General features: G+C 38.2%; 1 pseudogene; it reads left to right on the forward strand.

Annotated features, from left to right (window-relative positions):
• Positions 1 to 2,091: 2,091 nt before the first annotated feature.
• Positions 2,092 to 4,049, forward strand: LOC105035863 (polygalacturonase-like; annotated as a pseudogene).
• The last annotated feature ends 11,809 nt before the right edge of the window (positions 4,050 to 15,858 follow it).

The following is a 15,858-nucleotide window of genomic DNA, read 5'->3' on the forward strand; positions in this document are numbered from 1 at the left end:
GATTGATTATTAAAATCAATTATATTTGGAATAGAGCTTGAAATGATTTCGGTATAAATACTATGATGCAGTTTTGATTCTACAAAAGATAATGTTCCACCTTGATTAAAATCAAATAATCAGATGACTATGAAGGTGATCATGATTAGGTAGTAATGGCTTTAGGCAACAATATTGATCCATCATAATTATGAAAATGATTTCAAAATTAAATCATAAAAATTAAATCATAAAAATTAAATCTTAGAAAATAAAGTATTGATATATGATTCTTATGTTGAAGTCGAGATCATAAGAAGTGAATGAATCAAGCAAAATTTATTCAGATACTTAATAGACCAAATTTTAATCAATAATCAACTAACCTTATATATAAGGTGATCAAAATATTTCTTAGCACAATCAATATAGTCGTATCATGACTAGCCTAAGAATCTATAGTACTTACGTTCTCTTTATGAATATTTTTTTTATTGGAGGATCATATCTTCTATCATAATATATATCAAACTATGATCAATATTTTTGATCAATTTTAAATGACCAAACCACCACACTTTTACTATGCAACTCTGATTAATATTCTCTAAAATTTTTTAATGATCATAGATTTAAATTTTATGAGATCCAATCAGATTGGGATCCGATTAGTAGAGCGATTTTAAAAAGGTAGACTTTTCGATTCTCACAAGTAGTATAATGTCGAAACTAGTTTCTCAGATTATATGTTGATAACATCAGCATATAATCCCTATTGGTGGAACCATCTTAGACCAGAAACATGCTAAATATATGAATGCAAAAGTATTTTTACAAATCATTCGGTCAAAATTTTAGCATTCCTTTTCAACACGTGTTCAACATAACCCATTTTAGAAATATAAATACATATTTAATTCTTATATTATTTTTTATGATAAAACATAATATCTTTGACCATCTAACCAAATAGATATAGAAATCATAAAAGCTATTTTATCAAGCAACATAAACTGTAATTTTCTTACAAATTTCTTAGAAAATACATTGTAAAGAGTTTAGTCATTTTCCTTATGGATGTCAAAATCCAAATACTTTAATCTGGTTACACGATTGCTTCGAGACCTAACAAATCCAAAGCCATAAACATTTGACTTAGTGGTACACCAATATTTCAAAATAATTTCTCAAATTTTTAAAATTCTCAAAGATTTTAATTTTTAAATTATTGCCATTATAGTAGAGAAAATGTGTCACTAATCATATCCTATCATGGGCAGGAGAGTAAGGAGACATGGTAGAAGCCCCTCTAGGGCTAGCTTAAATGTCAATTCGAGGTAGCAAAAAATTGGTGCTAAACACAAGGGTCCTAGCCAGTCTACGGTAAAACACATATTTGACACCTTAGTTTTTAGCTAAGAGAACCACGAACCAAAGAGATTAAGGGACTAATAGTGGAACATTCAACTCTATCATGCCTCGCCCCCGAATTGGACTTCTACAATATACGAACATGATGAGCTGTCCAGTGAAAAAGCAAAACGCTCCTTCCCACTAATCCATGTCTCACCGATATGGATACCAAGTTAGATCAAGATTCGAGAATTTTGATTATCGAGCCAGATCAAGATTCGAGAATTTTGATTCTCTCAAATAATCGGTAAAAAGATGACAATCCATCAAGATCTAAAAATTCAAAAATGTAAAATTTGAATTCTGGGATTAAAAGCAGATTTCGTTGCATGAAATCTATGACACCTATTCTCTTACCGAAATTCTCATGATTTCAGTTTTCGTAAATTTTTTTAAATTTTATTTTTAAATGTTATGGTATCAATTTCCCCTAAAACAAATGTAATATTGATTTTTCACCAAAATTATCATGATTTGAGTTCCATAAACTCTATGATTTTTATTTTCTTTCCAAACTTTCTTATCTTCTATAATTGCATATGCATCCTAAATTATATGCGTGTGATCTCTCTCATATATGGAGAAAGCTAAATATATATATATACCACCTTTTTTAGCCACCAGAATCTCCGTTAAGTGTCTTATAAATACCCACCAAAACATCCAGGCAACCTCTCAATTTATCCGTAGTACGGTCTCATGGCTCAACTAATCGATTCATTTCTTCATCTTCTTCTCCTCCTACTATCCTCCACCCACTACTGCTCATCAGAGGAAGCAGCTAATCACCATAACGTCATCGACTACGGCGCTAAACCAGATGGCGAGACGGATTCGACCAAAGCATTCCTTGATGCATGGGACGCCGCCTGCGGCTCGCCAGCACCTGCGACCATCCTGGTGCCCGCCGGCTTCTTCTTGGTGAATCACGTCACTTTCCACGGTCCCTGCAAGAGCAGCTACATCACCGTCCAGATCGACGGTACCCTTGTTGCACCAACCGATTATGCCAACTTTGGAAAGACCAAGCAATGGATGATGTTTAATGGAGTCCAGGGTGTCTCGGTGTCCGGCGGGACCATCGATGGCCGTGGCAAGTCTCTCTGGGACTGCAAGAATTCCGACGGGGACTGCCCCGAAGGTTCAACCGTACGTTTCCTCGGGCGGTCCTTCATTTGATCCATATTTCTTTCTTATTGTAATTTATTCTCCGTCTTAACTCATATGATAACGTAATTCGTCATTTAATTTCTTGATGCAGTCGTTAACGTTCAGGAAGTCAAAGAACGTAACGATCAGTGGGTTGAGGTCGAAGAACAGCGAGCTGTACCACATGGTGATCGAAGACTGCGAGGGGGTGACGGTGCAAGGCGCCAAGATCGAGGCTCCGGAGGACAGCCCGAACACCGACGGCATCCACATCCACAAGTCCACCGGCGTGACGCTTATCCGTCCGATATCGGGACCGGCGATGACTGCGTCTCGGTCGGCCCCGACACGACAGGCCTGTGGATCGAGCAGGTCACCTGCGGGCCCGGCCACGGCATAAGGTGAGGCCAGTGGGACGAGTTAGGGTCGTATCTTCCGCGCGGAAGAATGATATCCACCTTCCTTTCCGTGCATCCGATCTTTGGAGTGCTTTGCGGAGCATCATTCTTTCCCGCGAAAGATACACGTACGTACGTACGTTTGCATGGTGTGGGTACGCCATTGCATGTCGTGTGTGCGTGGGTAGGATCATCAAAATTAACTGTGTTTGACACGTGTGGGAGTCTTTTAGATGTTGTTGAGTGCATGCATGTGATTGCTGGTACGTGGCTTGCAGCATTGGGAGCCTGGGGAAGGTGTATGAGGAGAAGGGGGTGGAGAACGTGACGGTGAAGTTGGTGGAGTTGACCGGGACGACGAACGGGCTGCGGATAAAGTCGTGGGGGAGGCCGAGCACGGGGTTCGTCAACAATGTGCTGTTCCAAAACGTCACGATGCAAAATGTCAAACATCCCATCATCATTGATCAGAATTACTGTCCCCACCACGAGGGATGCCCTGGCAAGGTAATGCAATTAAGTCTAATTCCAGGGGCACCGCTAACATATCTCGTTACATTTTGAACCATACCTTGAATGATTGCCACATCATCTCCTTATAAAGATGGACATTTCTCAAACAAGATACGTGGATATGGCATGTGTTACACCTCTTTTGTTTGATAGTTGTCTGTCAGGGGATCCGAATACATGGCATGTTGTGATTGGGAGATGGACCCTCTCTACGACCTCAAGAGGGGATTATTTTGTTTTTGGTATCAATATGTATATATATATAAGTTACGGCTTTTCTGAGCTGGAATTTTTAAAACTCAAGATGTCTCTTTTCTAAATTTGCACTGGTTCAATTCTTACCATAATCTCTGCTTCACCTTTACTTTTTCTCAGGATTCTGGGATAAAGATCAGCCAGGTGAGTTACAGTAACATCCGGGGATCATCTGCGACAGAAGAGGCAGTAACGTTTAATTGCAGTGCGGCTAACCCATGCAACGGAATAAGGCTAGAAGAGATAGAACTGACATATCGAAATGAGCCAGCTAAGTCATCTTGTGACCATGCTCAAGGCACTTCCTTTGGCAGGGTCAATCCTCCAAGTTGTCTTCAGTAATTTTGAGCATAAAATATATCGAAATAAAATTTTCAGTTTTGTTGTTCTTATTATGCCAACTTAATCTAATAACGCATGAAGTTCCAATATTTGAAGCTCACCACATATTGATATCATATCAGGCGTTGCCAAAATGACTGTTTCAAGATACAGCATTCCTCTGATTTATCAAATGCTTATGATAAAATTAGATTGATCATGTAATCTTTATGACTACAAACTCTGTTGGCTCGAATGGTTATACAAGGCAGTTCTGAAAGCAGACTTTGTGCCCCTTATTTCAGTCTTAAATTACTAGTTCTGGTAGTAATGCTCTCGAGTTTCACCATGGACTTTGATGGTATACGAGTATTTAGTCAGAATTGAGCTGAATTCTACCTGGGTCATGAGTCAGCACCCAACTATAAAATTCTGAGCTATCTAAGAGCATTTGTTAATCCTAAACCGGGCTCAATCTAGCTACCATGCACGGTTTAGTAACAATGCAAGTTGGGTCGGGCTCAAGCTACATGAAGCCCATCCAACCTGCTCATTGAGTGGGATTGGATTTATATTTTATAAATTTGGCTTATGATCATACATATTCTAAATGTCTGAGTGTTTCGAATTCATTTATATGACATATATAGATCACTTGCATGTTTCATATAATTATATCTTCAATCTTGTTGAATTATGTCAAAGTGTGTCATTGAAATGGATAAATGATTGAGACCTCAATTCAATGACCATTAAAACTATCCCAAACATTTGTCCCATTGATCTTAAATTCATTTTTCTGCCCAATCTAACTTGATTTATGTGGCCTGACCTGACCGACCCAACCAATCTGCTGATAACCTAAAACTGGGTTGGGTTGGATTGGATTTGGTTGGTATAGGATTGGATTCGGTATGGGTTAAGAGATATAAAGGTTGAGTTGGCATGGGGTTTGCCCGCGATCCAATCTAACCCACCCAAGTTGCAGCCCTACCTTTTAGCTCCTAATTAAATCTAACATGGTTAGAACCATCCCATTTTGTTAGGCAATTGATGCATATGTTCAGATTAAGGTTGGTCTTGATGATTATCACTAAACTAAAAAATAGATTGGTTATATCAATACCTAAATACATGACTAAAAAAACATATAATACCACATTTTTCTTAAGAAATATACACTAACATAATTAATAATATTATCATAAAATAAGTGGTTACATTGGCATGTAACATGTGACTATTGATCAAAAAATTGCATTAATCATTAATTCTATTTATCGGCTACTGAATGATTTCTTTCAAACAAATCCTTTGGAGTTCTTATAACATTTCCCTTGACAATATTAACTATCAGTCCAAAATTCATAGAACTGAGGAAATGCAGGAACCTTGATACTTGAATTTGTTTTATTACAAAGTTTTTGTTAAAAGTGCTTAGGTAGGCCTTGGGTACTTAGGCATGGCCAAGGTGAGGTCTTGAGCCGTTATTCTTTGGCTGCTAGGAGGAGTGACTTAAAAGCAATCCCTAAATCATAAAATATATTGAAATTTAGAACAATGAGAGGTATTTAAGCATTATAAAATTTTACAATTCTGTTGCTCCGTTTTTCATCTAGTTTAAATTTATATCTCTCCAAAATCACAGTCATATTTTATGTGGCCTATTCATATCCAAATTAAATTGAACCAATTTGCCTTATGAAACCTTAATATTAGATAGGAAAAATATCACTCTTGGCCCACTTTAGTGGAGTCAAATTCCTGGTCAAGCCTATGCTAGAGTAAGTTATTAATTTCCTTAATTTGGTTTTACTTGATTTATCTTGTAAACTATCCTATAAATTACAAATGATTGCATAAAGCAAATTCATAAATATTTATAAAGATAAATAATAAAATAAAATTAGAAGGCATATTTAGAATGAGGCAAATGAAGACATCATCCTAAGAATGAATTTTGCTTCTCTCATACAAGTTTATGGCGAGATTATCACAAAGTAATAATGAAAATAGATTGGTTTGAATCCTATCTATAAGCTTGATCACATGAAGGTCTAATGCAAATAACTCTTTTGATTTTCCTGGATAAGAGACAAAAGAGCAAGGAAAAAATTGGGAGAAGGAAATTATAAGAAAGAGGCTAACTTACCGTAGGGGAAAAAAGGCATGTTAACTCACACAAGGTAATGTTAGATGTGTACTCTAGATGCCAGATTGGCTGACACATTCCTGTACAAATCTAAGGACAAATTTATAATTTTGACTATAAATCAATAAATGGTTATTCTTTTATCACATTGTGTACATTGTGTCTGTGATACATCCTTTGAGTTAGTAGGAATGTCAATTCATATTTTTCAAGAGTTAAAAATTTAAGACATGAATTTACATAACTAACTCATAAACAGCTCCTAACCATAGGATCATCACGAGGATAGTGATCATCCAAAAGGTTGGTATACGATCGCTTCTTAGGATAGATGTGTCTTGAGTCTACGGTGTGGAGACACCGGAGCAATTCATTGAGAATGAGAGTACTGAGCGTGACCACCTCGAGCAGTCATAAGAAGTCTACCTTCTCGTCGATGACTAGCTCATGCTGCAGTTGTGTGTCTAGTTCTTTGACCTGAGGTGCATCGACAGTTCACCTTGAGTGTGTTATAGTTTGACTACACCATAACTCGGTCTCCTAACCATTCGAAACCCTGAGGTGTATGTTGGCTGTAGTATATTCATTGTAGGAACTAGGTCGCACCAAGATGAGATCTATCAACCTCGGTAGATGAGAGGAGTAGTCCTATGATGATTGAAAGATCGAGTCCTTAAGCCCATGGCCATGGCAGAGTGAAATATTGAAAAAAAAATTTTTATTGAGATTTCACATCGGACTCAGATCGATCGATTGATTCATATGACTGATGTTGGGTTTGACGAGTTCACCTTAACCTTAATTCAGTCGGGACTCATGATAGAGGAACTCAATCACACAGGTAGCTGCACCGAGAGGTTCATCTTCAGTTTGATGGGTTGCCACCATATACTGCTAGTGTCACTGGTGAATTTTGAGAGCAATTAGAATGATCTTGATGATCGATCATTCTAATTGTCTGAATCAGAAGAGTTCTGATTCATCGAAAGGAGTTTCGATGATGTCGATGATGAGATCACGACATGTCTCATTACCATACAGAATTGAACCTAACTGGATCACACAAACAAGGATTAGGATCTGGATGTCATCAATTGGACTAACTCAATTGATTTGTATTAGATCCAATTAGATTCAAAAAAATCGTGCTAGCACTCGATTGAGCTAACTTTCTCTTCGTGTAATCTTTTCTGTCTCTACTGAGCCAAATATGATTTGACTCATCCAGAGAACCTTGAAAAGATTTTTCTCAGTCTAAATAAGCTTGTCCAGCTCAGAAAAGGCTTGTCTTAATTCATGAGATGAATTTAAGATAAGCACTGCTAATTTCTGTCACCTGCCAATTTATTTTAGGACATCTGTCAAATGTTGACATATGGGTCTTAAACTGAAGAGAGCTCATTGAAAGATTTTTGTGGAGTGTCCACATGCCTAAACCACATCAAATTGGATGCATAATCAGATTATGGGTGAGCCCAATTGGATTAAAGTGGGTGCCCCAAATGGATAAGAATGAAAGAGTCCTGATAAACATGGACTCTTTGGCACCACCTTGCTTGTGCTTATCCAAAGTTGGGCTAACATAGGAGAGAGAGTGGGGTTCTTATCTGATTATCAGATAACATCACTCCACAATTAAAATTTTTTCAAATTTATTAAATTTTTTGATTGATCGAATGATGTGGCACTGCGCAGCATACAGGGTCTATAAAATCCCTGTCTGGCCTAGGGTTTGTAAGTTTCTGCCCAATACCCAGCCAAAATGAGAATCTCTCCTCTTCTCCATATCCTCCCTCCTCTCCTCTCTCCCCTCTTCACATCCAAAGAGTTGGACGTCCATCTGGCAAAGATCCAAGGCGTGGTGATGCCTGGAACAGGAAGGCTGCAGGACATCTTCGACAGGCTACTGCTCCAACTTCAGAAGGAGTTCTGAAGCACTTTCAAATCAGATAGAGATCTGATTTTTGGAGCTAGATTTGGAGGAGAAGATTCTAGGTCTGCTCGAGTGGATACCGGTAGAGGCCAGCACTGCGTGGCTACATCAGAACCTCGGACTGTGCTGAATATCTACAGGGTAATCAGATTACCCTTGAGGTATTATTTTTTCTCATCCCTTTTAGATTTATTTTAGACTTAATATCAGATATGAAGATTAGATCTAGAGATTTAGATCTGAAATAAATATAGGATAATTTTTTTTAAATTATTCCACTTCAGATTTGATGAAATCTGGAAGATCCTACAAAGAAAAAAGATGATTTTTCCTTCAACTGGTATCAGAGCAGATTTTTGACTCTATTTCAAATCTAATTTAATCTGATTTTAATTTTAATTTATCTGATATTTAATGATTTCAGATATTAATCAGATATGATAAGATCTGAAATAAAATATTTAAAATTAAATCTAAGAAGATCTAACATGCATGAGATGCATGACTAGACTAGGATTAGTTGAATCCATGAATAGTCTTAAATTTTATGTTTTAATGAGATTAAAATATGAATTAAATTTAATTTATTATTTATTTTTTTGATGTTATAAGTTTATAATTAGATCAAAAAATAAAAAATAAAATTTTAATTTTTTTATAAAATTGATCTGTTGCATGCCTAGACTAGTTGTAGAATTGTTTCAGTAACTTGTCTAGAATAGATTTAATTTTGAATAGTTAAATTTAAATCTTATTTTTCAGATATTATATGTGATGTATTAAGTCTAAAAGCATGTTAATTAGATCAATTTTTGATACATGAGATATATGCAAAATATGTATTAGTTAGATCTTAAATTGTATATGTGATATGTTAATTTAGATCTAACTAGTTTTGTAGTTAAATTTATATTTTTGATTAAGGTGTTCCTCATGGCCGTCCGGTCATAAGAACGAAATAAGATTTTAAGACCCTCTCTTCCCATTCAATGGGGTTTCATATGACGTGTAGGGGTGCCGCACGTTCATCCTTAATCAGAAATCAAAACTTACTTTTCTGTAAAATCCTAGATCCTGAAATCCTAGGATTTATTTTACATGTTTTGTTTATGAACCCAAACTTAATTAATGAATTAAATTTATGAAATCAATTTGATCTAAAATTGAGAATTTCAGATCTAAGATATTTTCATAAAATTGGGTTCAGGCTTGGGTAGCTTAATTAGGTCTAGCGGTTGATCAAATCGAATCAAGAGTTGGTTAGGTGGGATCATGAAAGCTAATAATTGACCAGTCTAATAGGATTAAGTCTGGATCAAGGTCGAATCACATTTAGATGTGACTCGATCAAGTTAAGACATAATTTGGCTCAATGGTTAGAGCCTGGATTGTAGGCTAACCCAATTAGTTTTGGTTCGACAATTTGGTGTCTAAGGTAAGTTGGGCAGATGCGACCGACTGATTTTTAATTGGGAGCTACTCGACTCGAATGCTTCTTGTCGAGTTAATGGCATATCCCTCCCACCAGTCTCACTTACCTGGCCATATGTGTCTACTCAGTTCTGATTAGAGGTGGCTAACAATTCGAGCTAACCCATGCCACTAGGTTAGTCATAATTGTTATGACTATGTCAAGTCAAGTTTAATGAGACCTAAATCAAATCTCCTAAGAAAATATTAAGTCTAGGTCTTCCACCATTATGGATGGCGGGCCCTTTCCGGGGTTGATTGTTCTCGGCTGGTTACAGTGGCTCAGTTGCACCGAGAAGATGCAACCATGTCCATTAGGCATTGGATGCTACGGATTAGAGGATGGATTGGGCTCAATATTTGGATATGGTGAGGGACCCAATCAAGAATCTAGTTCGTGCAAATGGTGGGTTTGGCTTAACTAAGGATTGGAGCAATATTTCGGATACGGTGAGCTTCATGAATTAGAGATCAAGTTTTGGGTGCACCATGATTAGAGAATCATTGGACAAGAGTTGTCCACTCATTGGTTGACCCATCACCAATAACTGTTAGGTGAGGTGATGAGCCAGTCGGTGAGACCGCACACCACTAGAAATCACTGATCACGGAGATTTTCACATCTCTACCAAGGGAGTGTAGGGATCTGAGAAAATAGTGGGAGCCTAATTTGTTTAAAAATAGAATCTCTAAAAAATTGGTTAAGTCTGATTACAAAATCTAACTAGAAACTTTCGACTCTCTACAGGAAACATGTCTACCTCCAACCCCCTGACCAAAATACTAGACACCCACAGATTGACTGGACCCAATTTTAAGGACTGATTGAGGAACTATAGAATTATTCTGAGTTTCAAAAATTGACTCATGTCTTGGACCAGGACCCACCTACCATGCCAGCACATCCGACTGCTGAACAGAGAGCGTCTCTGGAAAAATGGATGGATGATGATAACAAAGCAAGGTACTACATGTTGGGTACAATGTCTGATGACTTGCAGCCCAACATGAGAATATTTTGACTACCTGCCAAATATTGGCTCACCTACAAGAGTTGTTTGGTGAACAGAGTCGCGCGGCCAAGTATCAAGTCTGTCAAAGACTTTTTAAGGCCAAGATGCGTGATGGCAGTCAGTCCAAGATCATTGTTTGACAATGATCAAGGATCTTGAGGAGCTTGAGAAGCTCGGTATCATCTTAGACAAGAATTTTCAGATTGATGTGATCTTCAGTCCTTGTCCGATGCATATGGTCAGTTCATCATGAACTTTCATATGCATAAGATGCAGTGATCTTGGCCGAGTTAATAACATGCTGGTTACGGCTGAGCTTTCCATGAAGGGTTGAAAAGGCTCAGTTCTTACTGTGGAGCGGACTTCTTCCAAGAGAAAGTCTTTTGAAAAAAAAAAAGAAGTCTGCGAAGAAGCAGAAATGGATGGCAAGAAGAAGAAGATAGAACGAAGAAGAAGGCTGCTGATAAGAAAAATATTTCCACTGCCAATCAAACGGCCATTGGAAGTGGAACTATCCTCATACCTGGCCACTCTGAAGAACAAGAAGGATGGTCCTTCTGGAGGTATGCTCATTTTAGAATCTAATCTTACGGTTTCTTCTGCATCCAGTTGGGTGCTTGACTCTGGTTCTAGTGCTCATTTATGCACTTCTATGCAGGGTCTTGAGGAGAGTAGGAGGCTGAGGGATGGAGAGATGATCCTACACGTCCGGAACGGAGTAAGAGTTGCTGCTGTGGCCGTGAAATCTATCCTTTCGATTACCATTAGGATTAGATTTATTTCTTAGAGATTGTTATTATGTGCTGCAGCAAGCAAGAATTTGATTTCTGTTTCATATTTAGCACAAGAAGGCTATGTGATTAGCTTTCATAAGGACCATTGTAATATTTTTTATGAAAATAATAAAGTTGTAGATGATTTTCTTATTAACGGTCTCTATCAGCTATATATTAATGTATCTGTATTTAATATCGAGCAAAATGTGAATGCAATAGGAATTAAAAGGCCTAGAGATAGTCTAAATGATAGGTATCTGTGGCACCTAAGGCTAGGTCATATAGCGGAAGATAGGGTTAACAAATTGGAGAAATCCGGCTATTGAGTCGTTGCCTTTCGAGTCATATCCAGTTTGTGAATCATGCCTTCAAGGCAAAATGACCAAGCTTCCTTTTGTGGGACATGGGAAAAGGCCACAGACCTACTTGCCCTAGTACATATGGATGTGTGCGGCCCATTTGACGTGCCGGCTAGAGGCAACTACGTCTGCTTCATTACTTTACCGATGATATGTCTAGGTACGGGTATGTGTTTCTAATGAAACACAAGTCTAAAACTTTTGAAAGGTTCAAAGAATTCAGACATGAGGTAGAAAAATAAATAGAAAATCCATTAAGGTTCTTCGATCAGATCGAGGAGGTGAATACCTTAGTCAGAATTTTTTAGACTATCTTAAGGACAATGGTATAGTCTCTCAATGGACTCCACCTGGAACGCCTCAACTCAACGGAGTTTCAGAATGGAGAAACTGGACCCATTAGATATGGTCCGTTCCATGATGAGCTTCACGGACCTCCCTGAGTTTTTTTGGGGATATTGTCTCATGACAGCAATTTATGTATTGAATAGGTTTCCTCTAAAATCGTTCCTACCACACCATATGAATATGGCATGGTAAGAAGCCAAGTCTGAATCATCTCAGAATTTGGGATTGTCCAGCTCATGTCAAGAGACAACAGGCAGACAAGTTAGAGTTCAGATCTTTTAGAGCTCGATTCATAGGATATCTTAAAGAGTCATTAGGATATTATTTCTATATTTCGAAAGACCACAATTGATTGTGAGTCGAAATACTATTTTTCTTGAAAAATAGTTTATTCAAGATGGTGGCATCGAAAAAATAATTAAGCTCAAGGAGAATGTCTCCCAAGAGCAACGAGCTAAAGAACCTGAAGAACCTAATCAATCAGAATCAGTCTTAACACAACCTCTTCCACCTCGTAGATCGACTAGGATTTTCATCCTCCTGAAAGGTACTTAGATACCATACAAAAGGATGTAGAGAAAATATTCTCACAGAAAATGAGGTCATGGTGATGATCCCAAGACCTATGACGAGGCAATATCAGATATCAACTCCGAGAAATGGTTAGAGGCAATGAGATCAGAAATTGACTCGATGTACTCAAATCAAGTCTGGACCTTGGTAGATCCACCTGAAGGTATTATACCTATTGGGTATAAATGGATCTTCAAGAGAAAGATAGGTGCAGATGGAATGTGGAGATATTCAAGGCTAGGCTCGTAGCGAAAGGTTATAGTCAGTGCGAAGGCATTGACTATCAGGATATCTTCTCGCCCGTAGCCATGCTAAAATCCATCACACATTGCTTGCTGTTGCAGCCTATTTCGATTATGAAATATGACAGATGGACGTGAAAATGGCATTCTTAAATGGACATCTTGAGGAAGATATCTATATGGAACACCGCTTGGTTTCACATCCAGTGATAATGATCACAGGATCTGCAAGCTGCAAAGGTCATTTATGGACTTAAGCAAGCATCTCGAGCTGAAATACTCGTTTCAATGATGTGATCAAAATGTTTGGTTTCATCAAGAACGAGGAGAAACCATATGTGTTCAAAAAGGTCAGTGGGAGCGCAGTTGTCTTCCTCGTATTGTACGTAGATGACATCCTCCTAATTGAGAATGACATTTCATGTTGACCTCAGTCAAAGTATGGTTGTCTAAGGAGTTCTCTATGAAAGATCTAGGAGAGGCATCCTTTATACTGGGTATTAAGGTCTATAGAGATAGACCAAATAGGATGCTGGGACTTTCACAGAAAATGTACATAAGGAGGTGCTAAAAAGGTTTAGCATGAAAAACTCCAAAAGAGGTTTAGTACTTTTAGACATGGCATTCATCTTCCAAGAAGATGTGCTCTAGCACACCTGAGGAGATTGAACGCATGAGCAAATCCCTTATGCTTCGACAATAGGGAGCCTCATGTATGCCATACTATGTACACGACCTGATATAGCCTATGATGTGAGTGTCACAAGCAGATATCAGTCGAATCCAGACGAAGAGCACTAGACTTCTGTGAAATGTATCCTTAAGTAGTTAGAAGGACTAAGGATATGTTTCTAGTCTTTGAAAATAGAGAACTCCAGATTCAGGAATATACAGACTCAGACTTTATGTCTGATATAGATGATCGAAAGTCGACATCTGAGAGTCTGTTCATTTGCAATGGTGGTGCAGTTAGCTGGAAGAGTTCCAAACAGACGATGATTGCTGATTCCACTATGGAGGTAGAGTACATTGCTACATCGAAAGCTGCGAAGAGGCATTCTGGTACAAAAGTTTGCCGCAGAGCTTGGAGTGATGTCATCGGATGCCATACCTCTTTACTGCGACAATAATGGTGCCATAGCCCTGCTAAGGAGCCAAGATCTCACCAGAAGTTCAAGCACATCGAGCGCGATTCCATTTGATCCGTGATTACCTTGAAAGGGATTATGTCGAGGTCAAGAAGTCAACTCCACAGACAATGTGGTAGATCCACTGACAAAACCATTAGGCCACAAAAGATCGAAGCCCACCTTGAGAAGATGGGACTTAGATATGTAGCCAATTGGCATTAGGTCAAGTGGGAGTTTGTTAGATGTTTGCCTAGATGCCAGATTGGCTGACACATTCCTATACAAATTTAAGGGCAAATTTATAATTTTGACTATAAATCAATAAATGGGTTATTCTTCTATCACATTGTGTACATTGTGTCTATGATACATCCTTTGAGTTAGTAGGAATGTCAATTCATATTTTTCAAGAGTTGAAAATTTAAGGCATGAATTTACATAACTAACTCATAAACAGCTCCTGACCATAGGATCATCACGAAGATGGTGATCGATCCGGAAGGTTGGTATACAATTGCTTCCTTAGATAGATGTGTCTTGAGTTTATGGTGTGGAGACACCGGAGCGAGAGTACAGATATTCATTGAGAATGAGAGTACTGAGCGTGACCACCTCGAGCAGTCATAAAGAAGTCTACTTTCTCGTCGATGACTAGCTCGATGCTGCAGTTGTGTGTCTAGTTCTTTGACCTGAGGTGCATCGACAGTTCACTTTGAGTGTGTTATAGTTTGACTACACCATAACTCGATCTCCTAGCCATTCGAAACCCTGAGGTGTATGTTGGCTGTAGCATATTCATTGTAGAACTAGGTCGCACCAAGATGGGATCTATTAACCTCGGTAGATGAAGGAGTAGTCCTATGATGATCGAAAGATCGAGTCCTTAAGTTATGGCCATGGCAGAGTGAAATAATGGAAAAAGAGTTTTTCATTGAGGTTTCACATCGGACTCGGATCGATCGATTGATTCATATGACTGATGTTGGGTTTGACGAGTTCACCTTAACCCTAATTCAGTCGGGACTCATGATAGAGGAACTCAATCACACAGATAGCTACATCGAGAGTTCATCTTCAGTTCTGATGGGTTGTCACATATACTGCTAGGTGTCACTGATAGATTTTGAAGCAATTAGAATGATCTTGATGATCGATCATTCTAATTGTCTGAATCAGAAGAGTTCTGGTTCATCGAAAGGAGTTTCGATGATGTCGATGATGAGATCACGCATGACTCATTACCATATGGAATTGAACCTAACTGGTTACACAAACAAAGTTAGGGTCTGGATGTCATCAATTGGGCTAACTCAATTGATTTGGATTAGATCCAATTAGGTTCAAGAAAATCGTGCTAGCACTCGATTGAGCCTAACTTTCTTCTCGTGTAATCTTTTCTGTCTCTACTAAGCCAAATATGATTTGACTCATCTAGAGAATCTTGAAAAGTTTCTCTCAGTCTAAATGAAGCTTGTCCAGCTCAGAAAAGGCTTGTCTTAATTCATGAGATGAATTTAAGACAAGCACCTGTTAATTCCTGTCACCTGCCAATTTTATTTTAGGACATCTATCAAATGTTGACATATGGGTCTTAAACTGAAGAGAGCTCATTGGAGGATTTTTGTAGAGTGTCCACATGCCTAAACCACATCAAATTGGGTGCCATAATCAGATTATGGCGTGAGCCCAATTGGATTAAAGTGGGCGCCCCAAATGGATAAGAATGAAAGAGTCCTGATAAACATGGACTCTTTGGCGCCACCTTGCTTGTGCTTATCCAAAGTTGGCACCAACATAGGAGAGAGGGTGGGGTTTTTATCTGATGTGATCAGAT

Source organism: Elaeis guineensis, chromosome 1 (genome assembly GCF_000442705.2).
Source record: "Elaeis guineensis isolate ETL-2024a chromosome 1, EG11, whole genome shotgun sequence".
Taxonomy (NCBI): domain Eukaryota; kingdom Viridiplantae; phylum Streptophyta; class Magnoliopsida; order Arecales; family Arecaceae; genus Elaeis; species Elaeis guineensis.